Source organism: Halichoerus grypus, chromosome X (assembly GCF_964656455.1).
Source record: "Halichoerus grypus chromosome X, mHalGry1.hap1.1, whole genome shotgun sequence".
In the NCBI taxonomy this organism is placed as follows: Eukaryota; Metazoa; Chordata; class Mammalia; order Carnivora; family Phocidae; genus Halichoerus; species Halichoerus grypus.
Genome location: NC_135727.1, coordinates 116270139 through 116282476, shown reverse-complemented (window position 1 = coordinate 116282476; position 12338 = coordinate 116270139). Strand labels below are relative to the sequence as shown.

Genomic DNA, 12338 nt, shown 5'->3' with positions numbered 1-12338 from the left:
CTTTCCCCGAGTTTCTTTCTTCTTGGGAATTCTGGGTTTATTCTGAGATTATTTGAATACATTGTGATTATTTGTTTAAATAACTCTATTTGTTTCAATAAACAAAAGACTCCAAACAACTTATCAGAGAACACAAAACTCTAATGACCTATGGTCATAAGATGTGGAACAATAGGGACTCTCATACACTGCTAGGGAGTGTACATGAGTATTAACCAGTTTGGAAGGAGTTGACAGTAACCATTTAAAGTTGAACATGCTCATATCCCATAGCCCAGCAATTCCATACAGAAATAGCCTTTAGAGTAGTGGCTCTCAAACTTCAGTGTGCAAGAGAATCACCTGAAAGGCTTGTTAAAACACAGATTGCTGGACCCTACCCCAAAGGCAGGACTTAACTTCTATCAGGTTCCCAAGTGATATGGATGCTGTTGGTTCAAGGAATACAGAATTACTGGCTTAAAGGAAAAGGTGAGGGGTGACTTGGGAGAAAATAAGATTTATTAACTGTGTGATTAAAAAAAGTATTACTCAGGGGCGCCTGGATGGCTCAGTTGGTTGGGCGTCTGTCTTCAGCTCGGGTCATGATTCCAGGGTCCTGCAATCGAGCCCCTCATCGGGCTCCATACTCAGCAGGGGAGTCTGCTTCTCCCTCTCCCTCTGCCCCTCCCCCTGCTTGTGTGCACTCTCTCCCTCAAATAAATAATAAATAAAATATTTTTTTAAAGTATTACTCAGAATATTTTCCTTTAATATATTAAAATTAGCTTTATTAAAATTCAAACTATTCACTTGAAAATGAGTGAATTTTATTGCATATAAATTATACCTCAGGGGCGCCTGAGTGGCTCAGATGGTTAAGCGTCTGTCTTCGGCTCAGGTCATGATCCCAGGGTCCTAGGATCGAGCCCCACATCGGGCTCCCCGCTCAGCAGGAAGCCTCCTTCTCCCTCTCCCACTCCCCCTGCTTGTGTTCCTGCTCTCACTCACTCTCTGTCAAATAAATAAATAAAATCTTAAAAAAAAATTATACCTCAAAGCTGTAAAAAAGTTAGCTTTGAGGTGATGAAAACACTCTGAAATTAGATCAGATATTATGAAGATGGTTGCACAACTCTGTGAACTCTGTGAACATACTAAAAACCATTGAATTGCACACTTATTTAAACCTGTAAATTACGTCTCAATAAAACTTTTTTAAAAAGTTAACTTTGTTTGCAATTGCTTAGTGCACATCAGCTAGTAATGAAAAGTACTGGTTCAGGGGCTTAATGGATAAGAGAGGAGGAGAGTTCATTTAAAACCATAGAGTAAAAACCTAAGAGTGGTTTTTACATTTTTAAAGGGTTATTGTTGTTGTTGTTGGAGGTGGCGGGGGGGGGGGGGGGGGGGGAGGAGGAAAATATGTAACAGAAACTGTCTGTGGAGCACAAAGCCTAAATATTTACTATCTGGTCCTTTACAGAAACATTTTGCCAGTCTCTGATTTAAAGTAATTTATTTGTGACTAGCAAAATTAATAAAAGGAACCAGCTTCAGGACACAAAGAGAGAAAAGACTGAAATATCAGCAGGGTTTGTGACCAGGGAGAAGGAGATGTCAATAACAGTAGATAACCTGGTTTGTACTGCTACTTCAGAGTGAACTGTACAGGACCAGGGGTAGTGAATGAACCCCTCTGCCCTTAAACACAGAAAGATGACTAGACAGCAAGGGCCTACACTCCCAGGAAGATGCTGAAGAGGATGCTGGTGCCAAAAGAGGCCATGTCTACCATGACAGCACTGGACACATCCCCTGACTCAAGTGAAAGACCCAGCTCCAGCAATTCTCCTCTTCCTCCCACAACACTTGCCCTCTTCAGTAGATCCTTCCCATCGCCATACAACCTTCCTCTTGTGAAGCTCCCAACTCTCCAGAACCACACCCTCCTGGGGCTACCACCTTCTCGCTCCATTTATAACCAACATATATTCCTCAAAGGGCTGCCTGTATACCATAATCATTCCCTCCGATTCTTGGTTGGCCCCTCACCAATCTGGCCTTCTAATCCACCAAACTGCTCTAGTCAAAATCACTAATCAAATCCATGTCACTAAATCCAATGGAGATTTCTCCTCCTTATCCTGGACCTACCAGTAGCACTTGCCAATCATACCTTCCTTCCAAAAACATTTTCTTCACTTGAATTACAGAATACTACATTTTCCTGGTTTTCCTCCTACCTCTAACAATTCCTTCTGTCTCCTTTGCTGGTTTCTCCTCATGTCTTCCTTCACCACTCTGACCCCTAAATAGTGAAGCCAGCTGTCCTCTAAATAGTGACTTCAGTCTTTGGGCCTCTCATTATCTACACTCGTTCCCCAGTCTACACCCTCACTTAGTCTCATGGCTTTAAATACTCTTTATAAACTAACAACCCCCAAATTTGTATCTCCAGCCCTCACCTATCCTCTGTACTGCAGTCTTACATATCCAACAACCTACTGGATTCTATAAACATGTCCAAGAGCAAACTCCTGACTTCCCTCCAAAATCTACTCCTCCTATGGTCTCTGTCCCACCTCAGTAAATGGCAGCTCTATCCTTTGAGTTTACAATAAAATGGAAACATAAATGTCCAATAAACTGAAAAGATACTCAACTATACCTAATCAGGAAGATAAAATTAAAACAATAAGATACCATTTCATACTCATGAGATTTGCAAAATTTTTAAAGTCTAATGATTTCCATGAGTTTACAAGAAAGTTAAAAAAGAGAATTCCTCATCTGAGGAAAATTCCTCCCCCAAAAAACAGGAAGCAGAAGAAAACTCTAGTCTATACTCCAAGCAGAATTAGATATCTCCAAAAGCATTTAAGGATATATTTTTTAAAAACCTCACCCTGAATCAGAAACTTAAAAACTAAGAACAGAAATAAATTAAAAAAAAAAAGAGTGAAATGACAGAAGAAAAGTTAAGTGAACTCAGAGAAAAAAATGGGAGAAAAAAAGACTAAATTATCTCAGAAGTGAAGATAAATTACAAGGTGTCCTAAGGGAGAATAAACTCAAATGAAAATTTACTAAGGGACATCAAAGAAAAGCAGGAAAACAACAACAAAAAAAATGAAAATGACAATGAGTGAGTGTGTGAGTGAGTGAGTGAGACAGAGATTGAGTCAGAGTGAAAGTAGTAGAACTAGAAGACAGGTAAAGAAGGAATAATATTTGTATTAGTGTAGTCTCTGAGAAGAAAAATGAAACAATGGAAATAAACTAATATTTAAACTAAAATTCAGGAAAAGTTTCCAGGGACGCCTAGGTGGTTCAGTCACTTAAGCATCCGACTCTTGATATTGGTTCAGATCATAATCTCAGGGTTGTGAGATTGGGCCCCATTCTGGGCATGGAGTCTGCTTAAGATTCTCTCTCCCTCTCCCTCTGCCCGTCCCTCACTGCTCATGCTCTATGAAAGGAAGGAAGGAAGGAAGGAAGGAAGGAAGGAGGGAGGGAGGGAGGGAGGGAGGGAGGGAGGGAGGGAGGGAGGGAAGGAAGGAAGGAAGGAAGGAAGGAAGGAAGGAAGGAAGGAAGAAAGTTTCAGAAATGGAAAAATACCTGAATCTATACAATGAAGGGCTCACCAGATACCTGGGAAAATTAACCTAAAACAATCAACTCTGAAACGTAGCCTAGTAAAAACTATTTGATTTCAAAGATAAAGATAAAATCCTCAGGGGGCCTGAGTGGCTCAGTCCGTTAAGCATCTGACTCTTGGTTTCAGCCCCTGTTATGATCTCAGGGTCATGGGATCAAGCCCTGCATAGGGCTCTGCACTGGGCGTGGAATCTGCTTGAGATTCTCTCCCTCTGCCCCCCCCCCCCCCCGGTCATGCTCTCGCACACTCTCTCTCAAATAAATAAATAAACAAAATCTTTAAAAAAAGATAAAATCCTCAAGACCTCTAGGTAAAAAGAATAAATAACTTATAAATCCAAAAGAAGTAGACTAGCATCAGATATTTCAAAACTAACAAAGCAAGGCAACAATGGGTCATCATTTAGTATAAAAAAATAAAATAAAATCAGTGAAACTAAGTGTGAACCAAGGATTTTATATCAGTCAAGCTGTCCTCCAAATATCAAAGCTAAAGAAAAAAAGTTTTCAGCATACAAGAACATAGGGAATTTCTGTTCTTAACTAGCCCTTTCTGAGAAATCTACTAGGTAGAGGATGAGTTTCATCCAATCAAATTATGAGTGAGAAAATGTCAGTAAAGGACCAATGGTAAGCATTAAAAAATATGTAAGTGTACATATAAGACATTAAAAGAACGAGGAGGATGAAGGTGAAAGACTAATGTAAAATTGTGGCAAAACTGTGACAAAGTAGAAAAACTACAACTAAAAAATGGGAGAAGAAGAGACAGGAAAAGAAAATAATGGTAAAAGTTCAATGTTGTATAGGCAATAGATGGGTTGAAAGCATCCTGAGGGGGGGAAACCTGATAAATCAGATATTAAGAGGTTAGACAAATCAACACACAGTGCTGGGACAACGGCATATCCACAAGCAAAACAATAAAGTTCAACCCTACCTCACACCATATACAAAAATTAACTGAAAATGGATCAAAGACCTAAATGTGAGAGCTAAAACTGTAAGAGGAAAACATAAAGGTAAATATCTTTGTGATCTTAGATCAGATATTACATTAAAAACACAGGCAACAGGAGAAAAAACAGATAAATCAGGCATCATCAAAATTTAAACATTTACACTGTAAAGGATACTATCAAAAAAGCAAAAAGGAAACCCACAGAATGGGAGAAAATTTTTTGCAAATCATATCTGATAAAGGATTGTATCTAGAATATACAAAAAAACCCAAAACTCTCTTACAATTCAATAATAAAAGACAACCCAATTAAGAAATGGGCAAAGGAGCTGAATCAACATTTCTCCAGAGAAGGTATACAGATGCCCAATAAACACACAAAAAGATGTTCAACATCATTAATCATTAGGGAGATGCAAATCAAAATCATGAGATACCACTTCACACCAACTAGATAGCTATTAACAAGTGCTGAAAGGATGGAGAGATAAGGGAAGCCTCATACATTGCTGGGGGAAATGTAAAATGATGCAGCAGCTTGGGAAAACAGTCTGGCAGTTCCTTAAAAAATTAAACACAGAGGGGCACCTGGGTGGCCCAGTCGGTTGAGCATCCAACTCTTGGTTTCAGCTCAGGTCATGATCTCAGGGTGGTGGAATAGATCCCTGTGTTGGGCTCTGCTCTCAGTACGGAGTCGGCTTGTCCCTTTCCCTCTGCTCCTCCCTCCACTCGTGCTCTCTCGCTCCCTCCCTCCCTCCCTCCCTCTCTCTCTCTCTCTCTCAAATAAATAAATAAACTCTAAAAATAAATCTTAAAAAAGAATTAAACAGGGGTACCTGGGGGATGCAGTCTGGGGGGCGTCCTACTCTTGGTTTTGGCTCAGGTTGTGAGCTCAGGGTCGTGAGATCAAGCCCCGTGTAAGGCTCTGCACTCAGTGCGGAGTCTGCTTGGGATTCTCTCTCCCTCTGCCTGTACCCCTCCCACTCATGCTCTCTCTCTCTCTCTAAAAAACTAAATAAATAAATCTTTAAAAAAAATTAAACGGAGTTACCATATGACCCAGCAATTCTACTCCTACATATATAACCAAATAAAAATATGTCCACACAAAAACTTGTACACAAATATTCATAGCAGCATTAGTCATAATGGCTAAAAAGTAGAAACAATTCTACTGCCCAGAGATAAGTGAATAAACAAAATGTGGTATACCCATACAAATGAACATTATTTGGCCATAAAAAGGAATGAAGTACTAACACATGGTCAAACAGGAATGAATCTTGAAATCATTATGCTAAGGGAAGGAAGCCAGTTACAAAAGACCACATATTGTATGATTCCATTTATATGAAAGGTTCAGAATACGCAAATCCACAGAAACAGAAAGTAGACTCGTGGTTGCCTGGGCGGGGTGGTGGGGTGGTGGGGTGGTGGGGTACTGGGGAGAATAGACACAGGGTTTCTTTGGGGGATGATGAATATGTTTTAAAACTGGACTGTGGTGATGGCTGCACAACTCTGCATACACCAAAAAACACTGAGGTGCACACTTTTCAATGGGTGAATTGTGTGATATGTTAATCATATCTCAGTAAAGACATTACCAAAAAGAAAAAAAATCAACTGACAAAAATTTCGTACTAAATAGGAACCCAGCATTTACAAATGCAGAGAATTCCCCAGGAAAGCCTTTGCAACAAAGAAGCCACAATCTCAGCACAGAACCGGACAGAGTTAGAGCCCACAGAACAAGAGGGTGACCAGCAAATCAGAGGAAGCCCTGAGGAGACCAGAACATGGATTAATGCTCTTGGCTACAGGGGCTAGGTGTTACCATCAGTTTTTCAACAGAAGGACCTGGAAGTGGATAAAGAATCTCACTGCTGCCTATCATTAACCTACTATGATTTCATGAATACAACGTATTTTTTTTCACACACACAAAAGTTTAAATAAACAACCAGGGGAGTAAGGGCATTTATAAAGGTATAAGGACAAAGGTCAACCATAAGAACAAAAATACAAGCCTTCCTAAATACCACCCCCCCAATTTTTTAAATAAAAGAGCAAAAAATACACCTCATAGCCAAAGAAACAGCAAATATAACAAAATATTATGATAGAGTTGAGGTCAAATATATTAGTCCTAACAGTAAATGTGAATGGGCTTAACTCACCTATTAAAATAAAAAGTTTCAATCTGGCTTGCAAAACAAAACTCAAGGAGTTGTACAAGATACATCTAAAACAAAGTGATGTTGAAACATTAAAAATGAAAGGATGGCCAAAGTATACCAGGCAATTGGTAACAAAAAGAGAGCAGGGTGGCATTTCTGGGATCAGGCAAAGAATTCAAGTCCTAAAACTTCATCATGACCACAAAAAAAAAAAAAAAAAAAAAAAAAAAGAGAGAGAGACACTTGTTAATGCTAAAAGCTACAATCCATGATTTAGACAGAACACATTAAAATACACATATTCACATGAATATAACACAGCAACCACCTTTATGACACAAAAACTACTTGAGATGCAAGGGACACAGAAACACACTAGTAACACGAGACTTTGTGCACTCTGAGTGGTATATTAGACAATTCAGTGGTCGAGAAATAAGGAGGTAGAAGATCTAAACAGCATAATCAAGAGTAAATCTTAAGGATATTTATCAAACTCTACACTCTGATACTAGAGAATATACATTCTTATCTCATGCCCAAGCCACAGTCACCAAAAGTACTCAGATATTACGTCACAAAGAAAACATCAGTGACTGCCATGAAATAGAAGTATTACAAATATCCTCTGATCATAATGTAATAAAACTAGAATTTACTAATAAAAATAAAAGCTCTTCCACCTAGAAATTTAAAAACCTCCTATTAAATAACTGAGTATCCTATAACTGAAATTATAGATTTCTAAAGAAATGACAATGAGAACACTACATATCACATTCTATGGGATATATTTAAAGTGGTGATCAAAGGGAAATTTGTTGCTCTAAACATATTTATCAATAAAAATGAAGTAATATAAATTCATTTCCAAGGTTAAAAAAAAATAAGGTAAACCAAAAGAAAGCACAAGGAAGGAAATAATAAAGATAAAAACAGAGGAAGTGAATGTGACAGAGAACAGAAAACTAGATCTGAGTAATAATACAAAATTCTGTAGTTTTTGAAAAAAATTAAAATAGGTAAACCACTATATAATGTGATTAAGAAAAAGGGGAAAACACAAATATACAAAAATAAGAGAGAGTGAGGGAGAAAGCAACCACTGAAATAGAAGAAAATTTTTTAAATCATGAGAGATTACTGTGTAGCTCTCCACCTAATAAATTTGAAAAGCCAGACAATAGAGATAATTTGCTAGAAAAATACAAACTACCAAAATTGACCCCATGATAGTTAGAAAGCTTAAACAGCTAAGCAAAATAAGTCAATCAGAGAAAAACAAATACCATATGATTTCATTCATATCTGGAACTTAGGAAACAAAACAGATGAATGTATGGGAAGGAAGAAAAAAGGAGAGAGAGGGAAGGAAACCATAAGAGACTCTTAACGATAGAGAACAAACAGAGGGTTGATGGAGGGAGGTGGGTGGAGGATGGTCTAGATGGGTGATGGGTATTGAGGGCACTTGTGATGAGCACTGGGTGTTATATGTAAGTGATAAATCACTAAATTCTATTCCCGAAACCAAAAAATAAATAAATGAATAAACCCTAGTTTTTACAGCTAAAAAAAAAAGAAAGCTTAAACAGACCAATTTTCATAGAAGAAATAAAGTTATTAAGGAAATATCCCTGAAAAACCATCAGGCCCAGATGGTTTCACAGGAGAATTCTACCAAACCTTCAAACACCAGACAGCCTCAGTGCTCTATAAATCATTCCAGACCTGGTGTACCATGAGAAGGATCAAGCCTATAGGAACATCAACCTTTCAAGGAAGATGAACCAGCCAAGGGGACAGAGAAAGAACATCCTCTGAGGAAGGAGGGAACCCTAGAGCACAGAACCTCATAAATTAAAGAATATTTCAAGAAAGGAGACTTTCATGATAAAAGCTGCATAGAGGTCCAATAAAAGGAATAAAAAAGTGTGAACACACGGCTTCAGGACTAAGTGGAAGATAAGGAGACTTAAGTAAGCTAATTATTAATGATTCCTTCTTGGGACACCTGACTGACTCAGTCAGTGCACCATGCAGCTCTTGATTTCAGGGTTGCCAAGTGCCATGTTGGGTGCAGAGATTTAAAAATAAAATCTTAAAAAAAAACCACACACACACACAACAAAAAAAACCCAACTTCTTCTAACAGGCTTACTGGAAAAGGAGGAAGAAACTGGGTTGTGGCTGGGTGACAGGGATCTAGGGAGTAGGTTTATTGTTGATAAGGAGGGACTATGTGCCTGGCACTGGGGATATAATATAGAATGACACTCATAGTAGAGATGAACCTGTGCCCAATTAGTTCAGTGTTTCCTTTGATTCCTTAATAAAACTCCAAATAATGTAGTCAATTTCTCTCACTATCCCATTTACATATTTCCTTCTTCAACGGTCCATACTAAATTTTTATCAGCAGTCATATTTTATGTTAATTTAGCAAACATTACTAAGTACCAATGACTAGTAGTGGGGAGGCACACAAAGTTGTAAGAGACCTAGTTTCTTTCCCAAGATGCTAAGTTTTCAGTGGATAAGAAGGACCACGGGAGTGCTAGTACTTCCTGGTTCACTAAGTGTCTTACAAATAATATCTCATTTAATCCTCACAACAAACTCTGAGGAAGCTGGAATTAACCTCCATTTTATAGGTGAAAAAAACAAGCTTCAAAAAAGCTAACCAATCTGCCCCAGGTGAAGGACCTGAAACCAGAATCCAAATTCTCAGACTCAAATACTAACACTTCCCCAACTCGCAATTCTTACCTTTAGAAAGATGACCCTGAAGAGACTGCCTGGTCATCTGTGCAGATGCTCGGTCAGCAGAATTGGACTTTAGGATACTTGAGAATAGTTGACATCCTGCATCACATCTAAAATTGCCATCTAAATTTGGAAAGCAGCTTTTCTGCCCTCTAGCTGCCTGAACATTCTGTAGCTGTAGGGTACAAAGACTATGTTTTATTTATCATGATCTCAAGGATTGTGTTTTATTTAGCTTTATATTTGTCCCCCTCAGCTTTACATATAGTGCCTTTAAATATTTGCTCCTTCAGTATTTGTGCAGATTCATTCATTCACCTAATTTCATAACTCTGATAGCATTCTGAATATAATCTAGGCCAGAATTAAAAAAAAACTTCAAATTTAAGTGAAAGAGCATGGAGCAAAGGGTATCACAGAATGGCTTTTTTGAATTCAGAAATTTACTTTAAAAAATCAAGATGCTTTTGTGCTCTGAAATTTTTACAATATGGCAATAACTGGCAACAAGACAAAGTATGTTTAAACATACCTTCCATGAATGTCCTATTTGACCCTTAAATAACCACCCTATAAAAAAAGATAAGTGCACTATAATATCTAGTTTAGAGTTGAGGAAATTGTCCCTTAGAAAAGGTAAGTGATTTGTGCAGGGCATCAGAGATACTGGAATTCAAGGAAGTTCTGAGTTCAAATCCCCTGTTCACTCTATGATGCCTTTGCCTCACGTGGGTAACACTTCTTTACTAACCTGGTAAAAGTGGAATAAAAAATGAGAAACTGAATTGCTATCAACAAATTTATGAAAAGTGATAGCTAGAGAATGATAATGGTACCTGGTTGGAGAGAAGAACAGAAAGGGCCCAAAAGCGATCCTGTAGAAATTCTTTAAATGCTGCCTTTTGCTAGGGTGTAGAAAAAGACACTCACAGATTGTTGGTGGGAGTGCAAAATAGCACATTCTTTCCAGAGGGAAACTGAGCAATTTACATTTAAAAAAAAACAAACCCAACAATTCTATCATCTAGGAATGTACACTAAGAAGTAATGATGGGTGTGCAGATTTTACATTTTTTCAACAATGTATTTAAGTAGTGAAAAATGGAATAACCAACTAAATAAATTATGAGAGCCATGCAATGGCATGCTATGAAGTCAGGGGAAAAAATGGTTACAAAAGAGAATCCACTTTAGAAAAATCCATACATTCATCTCTGCACAGAAAGAGAATGGAAATGTATACCCAGTAACCATATTCATAATGGTTACTTGGATTGGTGAAACAGTGTATCTTCTTCATCATGGTTTTGCATATGTTAGAAATTTTGTAAATAAATGTGTTACCAAATGTTTCTATATAAAAATATTTCTAACAAGACCTTTAAAGGGGGAGGGCTGTGAAACAACAGCAGGGGCTTGCAAAAGATCGTTTTAGTAGCCATTTTAGAAGTACAGTTAAAAAATAACATTTAATAAACATTAGCATATCATAACAATTAAAAAACCATTGAAAAATAAAGCTCTCATTATGAATCCCCACCAAAATCTTTCCTTTCCAAATTCCAGTCTCATTCATCCCAGTTCTCATTCAGAAAAATGCTAAAAAGGTTGCTGGGCCAGAAGTCAGACAGACCTTCCTGATTTCTACCTGTAGTTTTTACTTTGTTCCCAGAAAAGAAAAACAGTCACACAGGAGACAGCTCAAAAAGCACCTTGGCAGGAAAATATTTGGGAGAATAAGTTTCTCTCCCATTTCTTTTCCTCCTGACTTCCCGACAGGACAATCCTGACAGTGACCGGCCCAGTTTCTTAATACATCTTAGAAAAGCACAAGGAAATGAGCCAATTTTCAAGATACGTTTCTAAAAACACAAGTTTTACTTTGCAACGCAGGATAAAGAGCATCCTTCACGACTCATTCTGGACGTTACCAGAAGAAGATGCCGCTGCGTGGCCGGAGAGCCTCCGGAGGACAAAGCAAGGGTCTCCTCGGCTCGGGTCCCGCAGGCTACGCGTCCGGGTTCGCCCCAGGGACAAGGGAACGGTCCCTGAACACCACCCCCCTGTCCTCATGACCGTCGCTCCGAACCGCCGGGGCCGCAGCCTGCCGGACGACGGGGGAAGGATCAGAGCCACGGCAGCAGGTGCCCGGGTCGCCGCGCCAGTGGCCTGAGGCAGTGGGAGGCGAGAGGTCCCCCGGGAGTCCGAGACCAGCCTGCGCATCCTCCCCACCGCCCCACCCGTCGTCCCACCCGCCACCCCAAGACCGCCCCTCCCGGGCGACGGACACGCCCTCCCTGCGGGCCGGAGCCTCCTCGCCCCGCCCGCCCCCCGGGGCCGCTCACCCCGCCGGGAAGTCCCTGCCGCCGCCGCCAGCCCGGCCGCCGCCAGCCCCTTGGGCCTCGCCCCTCACGCGGCCGCCGCCTCCCACAGCAGAGGTACCGCGGCTACAACCGCCGGGCCACGGGACCCGGAACCACTTCCTTCCGGAACCGCCTCGCCCCGCCCCCGCTCTGGTCCCGCCCACTGTCCGCGGCCTCGCACCGGCCGGCTCTCCCACCGACCCCTGCTCTCAACTCCCTCGCAGGGAGGGTGCCCCGCCTGGACTGCTCCGGCCAGAGCGCCTGCGCCCTCTGCCGGCCGTTCCCACCTCTGCCGCTCTGTCCAGGGCGCATGCGCTGCCTGCGGCCAGTCCGCCGGGAAAGAAGCACTGCACGAGGCATTCCAGGTCCTGCGATCCTGGGGTCCTGGATGTTGGAGCTCATCCCTCAACCAGAGACAGGAGCTTGGTC

General features: G+C 40.4%; 1 protein-coding gene across 6 annotated transcripts in view; it reads right to left on the bottom strand.

Annotated features, from left to right (window-relative positions):
- The window catches only part of BCLAF3 (BCLAF1 and THRAP3 family member 3), a 58356-nt gene extending 46327 nt beyond the window's left edge, over positions 1 to 12029 (bottom strand). For 3 of the 6 annotated variants that reach the window (XM_078065144.1, XM_078065140.1, XM_078065145.1), the window contains exons 1-2: positions 11892 to 12024; positions 9550 to 9721 (exon numbers count right to left, since the gene is read on the bottom strand). The gene's annotated coding sequence lies outside the window, so the exon portion shown is untranslated. Of the gene's footprint in view, positions 1 to 829; positions 916 to 9549; positions 9722 to 11427; positions 11748 to 11891 lie in introns of those variants that run through there. The other 3 variants (XM_078065141.1, XM_078065142.1, XM_078065143.1) reach the window with 3 other exon arrangements.
- Positions 12030 to 12338: the final 309 nt, after the last annotated feature.